General features: G+C 35.2%; 1 long non-coding RNA gene across 1 annotated transcript; it reads right to left on the minus strand.

Moving 5' to 3' along the window:
- Positions 1–2,975: 2,975 nt before the first annotated feature.
- On the minus strand, positions 2,976–3,951 carry LOC107810251 (uncharacterized). The gene is made up of 2 exons (XR_001653589.2): positions 3,634–3,951; positions 2,976–3,220 (listed from the first exon to the last, which is right to left on the minus strand). It is a non-coding gene; the product is annotated as an uncharacterized LOC107810251 (long non-coding RNA).
- Between the last annotated feature and the right edge of the window lie 5,883 nt (positions 3,952–9,834).

The following is a 9,834-nucleotide window of genomic DNA, read 5'->3' on the forward strand; positions in this document are numbered from 1 at the left end:
TACCAGTTATGTCCATTTATAAGTAGCTCATTACAAAAATTGGCAAATTCATAAAATATTACTATTATTAGCCATATATTACTAGTATTAGCCAATTAGCTATTTGTAACAAAAAAAATCAAATTTTTGCTTTTTTTTTTTAGTGGGTGTTACTAGAATAGATTGGGTACATCTTTAGGATTTTGAATCTCAATTTTGGGATGATTTGGTGAAGTTTTGAGGTGGTTTAATTGAAAATTCGAAGTAATAACTGAACATAAAAAAAATGACATGTGTATCATATTATGTATCATTTGTGTATCACATATATATCATATTTGTATCAATTGTGTATCACATGTATATCCATATATACATGTGTGTGAGATACATGTTTGATACATGTTTGATACATATGTTACAGAAGCATTTTTTGAACTCGATTTAATTACGAATCTTGATACAAACCAGTCCAAATGACCTCTAATCTTCCTCAAATTTTGTATATTGACTTATTTATATGTTTTTAATGAATTTCAATCATACCCATTGGAAAACTTCTTTTTTTGCTTAGATTTTTGGGTATATATATATATATTATATTTCATCACCTTATGTGCTACCCCATCCATGAAATTTCCTTTCCGTCTTGCATTTAATGTTGCTAATTACGCTTAAAAATATGAAAGATGATTTTTCCATGTGATTCTCTGAGAGAAAAAACCTTATTTATTTTTTTTAAAAATTTTATATGTTTTTAACTAGTTTTGATAAGTTTATGACTAATGGCTAAAAATTGATAAGTTGAGAGTTATTTGGGACATTTGTGTAAGTTTTCATGTCATTTTCCCAAGAGAAAAGGGGAATGAGCGGCCCAGAACGGCCTAAGATGGCTCAACGAAGAGAAATGGGAAATTAGGACCCAATCAGCCGTCATTATCTTTTTGCCTAACCCGTGATATAACAGGTTTGTCTTTATAATTAGTAAATAGTTACCAAAGGGTTTATTCATAAAAGATAAAACTTTCAAATAGTCATGACTTGAAATTATAGTTAACTAGTGAACTATTTAGAAAAAACCTCTTTACGAAATGATCTTCTTTTAATATTCGGATATTAAAAATAATAAAAATAGGTTATATATACATAGTTGTTTGTCTTCCTATTCTTTTGCATCATGTCGGGTTTCGCTAAAAATTTCTTTTTAATTATATATAGTTATATAAAATGAATAAGAAAATTCCAAATAAGATTTTGAAAAACTCACCTCAATTATTCTGTTAATACATGTTTGTCCAATCCTTTCTCGATCGCTTATGATGAACCAATCGGTTTATAGATGCTTGCTTCTACAGAGTATTTTTCATGAGATTATCTTCCTCAAAGAAAAGTATACCCAAAGTTAAAGAAAATGTTCTATGACATGGATTTCCATCATTTGCATTATATTTTTTAAGTTGCTAAAGCGAATAAATATATCTGTTGGAGTGCTACTATAGTTGTCAAAAAGGAAGAGCTTAGCCTAATTTATATTAAACGTATTAATTAATAACATTAATTACAGGGGAATTGACCAAAATATTTAGAGGCAATTACTTGTTTACTACTTTAATTGCCATAATTAGAAAAGGAAATAACTGTCGTAACCTTTCATAGGAAGCGTCTTTCAAACTCCAACAGTAATTAATTGTTGCACCGTTCCTCTCATTTTTGAAAAAAAAACTTTTGATAATACAAATGGGAATTAAAAAAGAAGGAAAAATGGCAAAAAAACATGAAAAAAGATAAATAGCAATCCTCACCTATGAAAGATGCCACATCACTCTTCTATATCTCTCCTTTATATTAATATACTAGTCAATTTGGACGCGCTCCGCACGATCCGAAAAATATGAAGGTATGGATGAAATTTTATGGTAAAATTTTTATAATTACAAATTTAATCTTTATTCTTTGTTCATTTTTATCTTGTCTATGCTCTCCAACCATAACATTATCACTTATGATGTAATTGTACTCCAAAGTTAATTGCTCCTTTTTAAAATCTTCTAAGACTCAGCTTTATCTAATTTTACACACATGGAAGGGCTAAATCTTCTTTTTTGATGAGAATAAAATTGGATAATATATTAATATTAAGATAATGTCCTTGAATGAACATTAACTATTGACCTCGGAACCTCTTTGTACTATTTGCGATATTTTGATGATATCCTATATCATGCCACAAAGTGATACTATCATTATTAAACAATATAATTTTGAAATTCATCACGACAAATAGTTCTTCTATATGTTACAGCAAAAACTTTTATTATATAATTTCAAGAGCAATAAATAAATAAATAAACAATGACACTAGGTTTAGTCTTATATTTCTATATCTTTACATCATCCTTCATTTTCATTCTTTTTATTTGCTTTTGTATTCGGAGTATTTTTAAAATTTCAAAATAAGGTATTAAAAGCAAAGTGAGAGAAAATATAATCACTTCTACAATATTTAATTAAAGTTCAACATACCATTCAGTTTTCTTTGTATTTCCATAGTTTCTTAATTCTTTTTAATATTATATTTAATTAAAGATACAAAATATGATCAATAGTAAATAATCAAGGCTAAAACATACAAAAATACATCATTTGGTTTTACAAAATGAAAGATTACTTACCAAAAAAGGACAAACGAAAGACAAAGGAGAAGAAACAGAAAGAGAAGTAGGAGAATGATTAGACCATTCTATTTTTGTAATCTTTAATATCTGGCATATTCATTTCAGGGAAATGAAAAAAAAAATAGCAATATTACACAGAAAGAACAAAAATAAAATTATCAAGCACATCATAGAAGAACAAAAGACTCTATTTGATACTAATATATTTTCAGATTTAGCAGGAGAAAAATAAAATGTCTAACACATTCTCAGTTATAAACAAAAATATTCTCGCACTTGAACCACCAGAAGGAACCCATTGCCCCAATTACATATACCTCCATTAAAATTGTATACTGAAATTAAGAAACCAACTATGTAAAACATCTGTAAATCCAAATGGCATACATATATGTAAGTTGTAAATACTCGTATTGCGCTAAACTATAGCACAAATTTAACAAAAATGGTTTCATACAAATACATGATCACAAACTCTGAGCCAACTTTATAAGAAGGAAGCACGAGAATATAATAGATGCCCATGGATTATCGATTGCTTTGTCGGCACCATACTTGAAATAGTCCTACAATAACATCCTTAAAATACTCAGATCAGACATGCAGATAATTTCAACCATTTGCCATAAAAAAATCATTTTAACACAAAAAGTTAAAGAATATTTTTTCAAGAAGACAGACCCCCCATTCATGGTATGTTTAGGTATTGGTCGCAAAAGAAATGTGGACAAAATGAGCCAATTTTGGCTTTCAAGGATGGTAGAAGCATAAAAAATAATCTAATACTAAAGTAAGAATTACGTGAACTAAACCTCAAAAGATTGACCAACACTTCAATCAACCCTGTCCTATCTATATATATTTCACAAGTTCTAATTTCAATATCTAGAGAATTCGTGACATCCTCTAAAATTGTTCCTAAAATAAATAGCAAATATAATTGAGTAAAAAAAGTTAAGATAATTCGAAGAAAAGGAACCTGCAAAGTCATGAACTGCTTTTGATTTTTTTTTTCCGGAGCAGAAAGTATCATGTCCTTGAATCAAGTTTTTGAGTGATTTGAAGCAATAACGTTGCTGATCGTTTTTAATTTTCGACTTGAAATTTGGCTTCAAAGTTGAAAATAAAAAACGATGCCACATAATCTTGTCTTGCTAACATTTATTTTCCGGCAAGGCACAAAGAGAAAAGGATAAACTGACTATGGTATATTTATGAGAGAGAAGAGGAGCAGAGGAGGCGTAATTAAGATGATTAGTAGAGGAAGGTTCAACGAAAAGGGTTAATGAAGCAGCGTGACTGTTGAATGGCTAACCGAAGGGTAAAAATGATTTTTAAGAAACAAAATAATAGAGAAAAGGTAAAAAAACTGAGAAAAAATATATGTTAAAATACTTGCTCAGTAGAGTGCCACATCACTGGTCCTACGTCCCTCAATTATATATATATATATAGATTTGTCGGTAACATATTTGAAATAGTCCTGCAATAACATCCTTAAAATACTCAGATCAGACATGCAGATAATTTCAATCATTTGTCATTAAAAAAAATCATTTTAACACAAAAAGTTAAAGAATATTTTTTCAAGAAGACAAACCCCCATTCATGGTATGTTTAGGTATTGGATATTTTTTCAAGAAGACAAACCCCCATTCATGGTATGTTTAGGTATTGGTCGCAAAAGAAATGTGGACAAAATGAGCCAATTTTGGCTTTCAAGGATGGTAGAAGCATAAAAAATAATCTAATACTAAAGTAAGAATTACGCGAACTAAACCTCAAAAGATTGACCAACACTTCAATCAACGCTGTCCTATTTGTATATATTTCACAAGTTCTAATTTCAATATCTAGAGAATTCGTGACATCCTCTAAAATTGTTCCTAAAATAAATAGCAAATATAATTGAGTAAAAAAAGTTAAGATAATTCGAAGAAAAGGAACCTGCAAAGTCATGAACTGCTTTTGGGTTTTTTTTTTCGGAGCAGAAAGTGTCATGTCCTTGAATCAAGCTTTTGAGTGATTTGAAGCAATAACGTTGCTGATCGTTTTTTATTTTCGACTTAAAATTTGGCTTCAAAGTCGAAAATAAAAAACGATGCCACATAATCTTGTCTTACTAACATTTTTTTTTCCGGCAAGGCACAAAGAGAAAAGGATAAACTGATTATGGTATATTTTATGAGAGAGAAGAGGAGCAGAGGAGGCGTAATTAAGATGATTAGTAGAGGAAGGTTCAATGAAAAGGGTTAATGAAGCAGCGTGACTGTTGAATGGCTAACCGAAGGGTAAAAATGATTTTTAAGACACAAAATAATAGAGAAAAGGTAAAAAAACTGAGATAAAAGATAAGTTAAAATACTTGCTCAGTAGAGTGCCACAACACCGGTCCTACGTCCCTTAATTATATATATAGAGATCTAGTGAAAATAGCCATAAAATTTTGTAAAAGTTTGTGACCTATTTTCCAAATTAGTAGTAAGAGATAATTGTTTAAATTATCCTTTATTATTCTTTGATCTCTCAAACTATTTCGTCTTTCTAGAATACTAATTATAATAGTTAGCGATAAAATTGAATAAAATATCTAATTCTTCTGACGTTTTAAAAACGGTAAATATTTGGAACAACCATTAACAAGAGTGACAAATACGTAAATAGTACCGGAGGGAGTATCACTGATACATAAATAGCAGCAAAAATAATTTATCACGAAATTATAATATATGAATAGCTATGACTAGAATTTATAAGAAGTTAACGGTAGCAACTTCAACCATAAAAGTTTTTATAAATCTTGTAACAGTACTGTTTTTCCATTATACTATATATGTTTCTGTCTATATGTACAAATTAAGGGATCGTTTGGTACGTGGGATAAGAATAATAATCCCAATATAAAATTTAGGATTAACTTTATTTTATATTTAATTTGGGGTGTTAATTAATTTCGGGATAACTTTTACACTAAAATGATGGGATTAGTTATCTCATAGAGAAGATTGGATAATTAATCTCATGATATATCCCACCTTTATACCGAACGACTCCTAAGTACGACAAAGTTGTGGCAAGTGAAAAGTACATTGCCTATCTATACGGTTAATGTTTACCCTCAGAAACGGATAACAATTATATTTGTAAGTAGCTTTTAAGATACATGGACTAATTTGATACAAATTATAAATTGCGTTAGATTAAATAAATAAAGATATAGTAAATTCAAACCACGTGAGAAGGAGGATTCTAGCCTCAATGAAATATCCATCCCCGATCCAGACTCACAATGACCAGCACTGAAGAATAAGAACAAAGAAAATAATAGTATATTGTCTTGGTATGTGTTTGTTACAATGTGTTCAATGAATAATCAGACTCTCATTTATATAGTAGGGGAGTTTTACCCTAAGTACAATTCTATAAAAGGTAAGAAATCTTCTGCTTAACTAATCACCGGTTCTCTATCGATGCGTGTCGAGATCTACACCGTGATATCTGGATGATCGCGGATATTACGACCTTCTGTAAGTCGTGCTTGGTTGCCCGACAATATTCTCCAAAGTCTTTTGGGATTTGGACCAATCCCGGATCATGGCCCCGATATTCTCGAGGGTGGGTGTCACTCCCCCGGACTCCGACTCAATGAGGCCCTTGCCTCGATTTCGATTTCTTGTCATTATGTCTCTAGCTCGATTTATCTTATTAGAAGCTAGGGGGTACCATGAGCTCGGTTTTACCCATATACAGATAGTTCCCTCGTTTCTCGGAGAGTAAGTTGACGAGAAACGACATGAGCTCCTCGATTCCTTCTTCAATTCGTCATGTCAAAAATGACAAAAAACTCGAAACGTCTCGTCAGTCATGCCATTTTGATCTCAACTGCGTGTTAGCCGTCGGTTGGCTGTCCAAGGGCGCGAAACGACGCGGATCCCATATAAATATTCCCTCCTACGTCCATTTCTTACTTTACGTCCAAACTTCTACCCTCGTGCTTTCAGGATTTCATTACCCTTTTTTATACTCTAGTAATTTTACATTCGTTACTCAAGATTCCTCAGTAAATTGATGATTTCACTCATTCTCTACCCAAGCCAACACAGCTGAGCTTTCAACTTTCAACCTTTCTCTATCTATTTTCAACCTTTTTCAGATAGCAATGGCCAAAACCTCCAAATCTCTTTCCCAAAAGGGTGCTTCTACTTCCCAACAAATTGCCAAAATTAATGAGATCATTCCCGATATGGTCGACCTCAAGAGGTCCACTGCTGACATGGTTATCGATGAACCGGCCGTTGAATCTCCTTTGCCCGAGGGTTGTTCGGTCACCGACAACTTCAAGGTTGGGAAGCCTTCTACGGTGCATGGTTGGCATGAGGAGGCCTCAAGATATATTTGCCCAATCACCAAAGAGGATCTCCCAACAGTCCGAAAGGACTGCAATTGAGTCGAGAAGGACATAGTGGTCCCCGACTCCGAGGAAGCCATTACCACCCTTGTTGAGGGATATTTGAGTGTCTACACTTATCCCTTTACATTGGGCCCGGTGAACCCGGTTATGTTAGATTTCTGCAGGAAGTATAATGTATGCCTCAGCTAAATTCACCCATCATTGTGGAGGTTCATGATCCTCCTCCGATTCATTGTGAACAAAATTTATTCGTGCACGTACACCATCGATAATCTACTCTGCATGTATAGTCCCCCGAATCTTTGGGTATGACAGATATAACTTGTACGCCAGGCCGCAAAGCCCCATTTTCAAGCATCGACGAGGACCGGGATCGGGGATAGAAAGGACGCTTTGTCTGAGTGAGGACTACCGACATGATACCTGCCGAGTGGAGGCTATTCCCCGAGAAGTGGAACATATCATGTGAGTATAACTCCTTTTATACGTCGATTTTATGTTTAATCTTCCCTTTTCTCATTGGTGTTTGTTGTGGTGCAGCCCTTGCTCGAGTTCCAAGCACGATTCCTCATCTCAAGGAGTGGATCGAGGGTATTGTGTCATAGATGCCCTACTCTGAGTGCTCGTGGCACAAACTCTCAAAGAGACATTAGGATGCCCGTTCCCATGGTAAGATTTCTTTCTCGAGCAAGTTGTATTGAGTTTCTTCTTCTAGCATCGTGTTCTTATTTTCTTTATTTTCTTTTCGCAGGTTTGCCAAAGACCGTCGAGCATAGGCCTCTGTCGGGCGAGGACTTGCCTCGTTGACTCCTATGGTTCGGGGAAGCTAGGGGCTGCAACAGGAGAGAAGAAGAAGAAAAAAAGGCTTTGGGTTCCCCAAGCTCAAAGAAGAAAAAACCGAAGAGAAGATTGGCTCGTAAGCCAAATGAGAGCTCTAGCTCTCGAGTACCAGATTCAGACTTGCTCTGCCAGCTTAAGGATGAGTCCGAGGAGGATGGGCCTTTTGCGGCACATGATCTGTCGCCCCCTGAAGAGTAAGGGCTGTTGAACAAGAGACCCATGAGGCTGATCTCCCTCAAGTTAGGGAGGTTGATGAGGAGGCTATGGACGAGACTTCCCAGGATGCCGGTAGTTCCCTAAAGGAGTCACTCGGTGTGATATATATTGTCAGGTCGCCTTCGTTTACCGAGTCCATGTTCGATGAGGTCCGAATGGTGAAAGAGCAACCAACGAAGGGGCTCACAGAGCGGACGATCCCAAACACTGCTTTTTGATGGCGTGGACTTAACTGCCCTAGAGGACTTCTCCAGGTTGGGTGAATTAGAGGTACTAAGGAAAAGCCCATCCTCGGAGACTGGCGGGCCGAACTCAAGTCTGAGGTTGATCAGTCGATTCCCCATTTTGAGCATGGATCCTGGCCGGAAGCGGTAAGTTATTATCACTGTCCCAGAGGAGGCCCATATTCTTTCCGCCCCTATCAGGGTATCTAGCTACCTCCAGTTCCTGGTAACCGAAGAATACCAGGCGAAAATGAGTAAGGTGGATGCGCCATCTTTGTTCAATGATGTAACGACCTGACCGGTCATTTTGAGCATTTACACTTTACTCGCTTGTTTGTGGACATGAGCAGCTCCGTATGATGTATTATGACTTATGTTAATCGTCAGTTTTAGCTTTCAGGTTATTCGGAATTGATTTGGAAGAATGATTTTCAACTAGAAGCTTTAAATTTGAAAGGTTTGACCAAGTTTCGACTTTTTAGTATTTGACATTGGATTGGATTTTTTATGATTCCATTAGCTCCATTGGGTGATTTTGGACATAAGAGCTCATCTGGATCGTGATTTGGAGGTTCGTAGTAGAATTTGACTTGAAATGGCGAAAGTTGGATTTTCGAAAAGTTTGACTGAGAGTGGAATTTTTGATATTGGGGTCAAATTCCGATTTCGGAAGTTGGAGAAGGTCCGTAATGTCAAATATGACTTGTGTGCAAATTTTGAGGTCAATCAGATGTGATTTGATAGGTTTCGACATCAATTGCGAAAGTTTGAAGTTTCAAAGTTTATTGATTTCGAATTGAGGTGTGATTCGTCATTTCGATGTTGTTATGTGTGTTTTGAGGCATCGAGTAGGTCAGTGTTATGTTATGGGAGTTGTTGGTATGTTTGGACGGGGTTCCGGCGTGTTTCAGATTGATTTTAGATTATTTTCCCTTATGTTTCCACTGATGTGTTTTGCTAGTTTCTGGTGTCTTAGTCCTTCATCGCATTCGCGCGGCAAGAGTCGCGAACATGTAGTGTATTTTGATGGCAGTGGCATTTTCTTCATCGCGTTTGCGAATATTAGTTCACGTTCTAGAATAGTTAGGGCTAATCTCCATCTCGTTTGCGTATGAGAGATCGTGTTTGCGTAGAGTTGAGCTGGGAGCTGGAGGATCTTTCTTCATTGCGTTTGCGAGGCTCGTGCCGCGTTCACGTAGTTTTATCTCCAATGTGCATCGTTTTCGCAAGGCTTGTGCCGCGAACACATATAGCATTTTGGTGGCTGATAATTTTTGTTCATCATGAACGCAATGGTTATCCCGCGTTCGCGAAAAAGGATGTCTGGGCAGAAGTATAAAGTAATCTATTTCGAGGGTTTCGGCTATTTTTATATTTTTGGAGCTATGGAACTCGGATCGAGGCAATTCTTGAAGCAATTTTCACCATATAAATTAGGGTAAGTGTTCTCTACTCGGTTTTGGTTATATTTCATGAATCTATCTTTGAT

The sequence above is a fragment of the Nicotiana tabacum genome, chromosome 16, assembly GCF_000715075.1.
Source record: "Nicotiana tabacum cultivar K326 chromosome 16, ASM71507v2, whole genome shotgun sequence".
Taxonomy (NCBI): Eukaryota; Viridiplantae; Streptophyta; class Magnoliopsida; order Solanales; family Solanaceae; genus Nicotiana; species Nicotiana tabacum.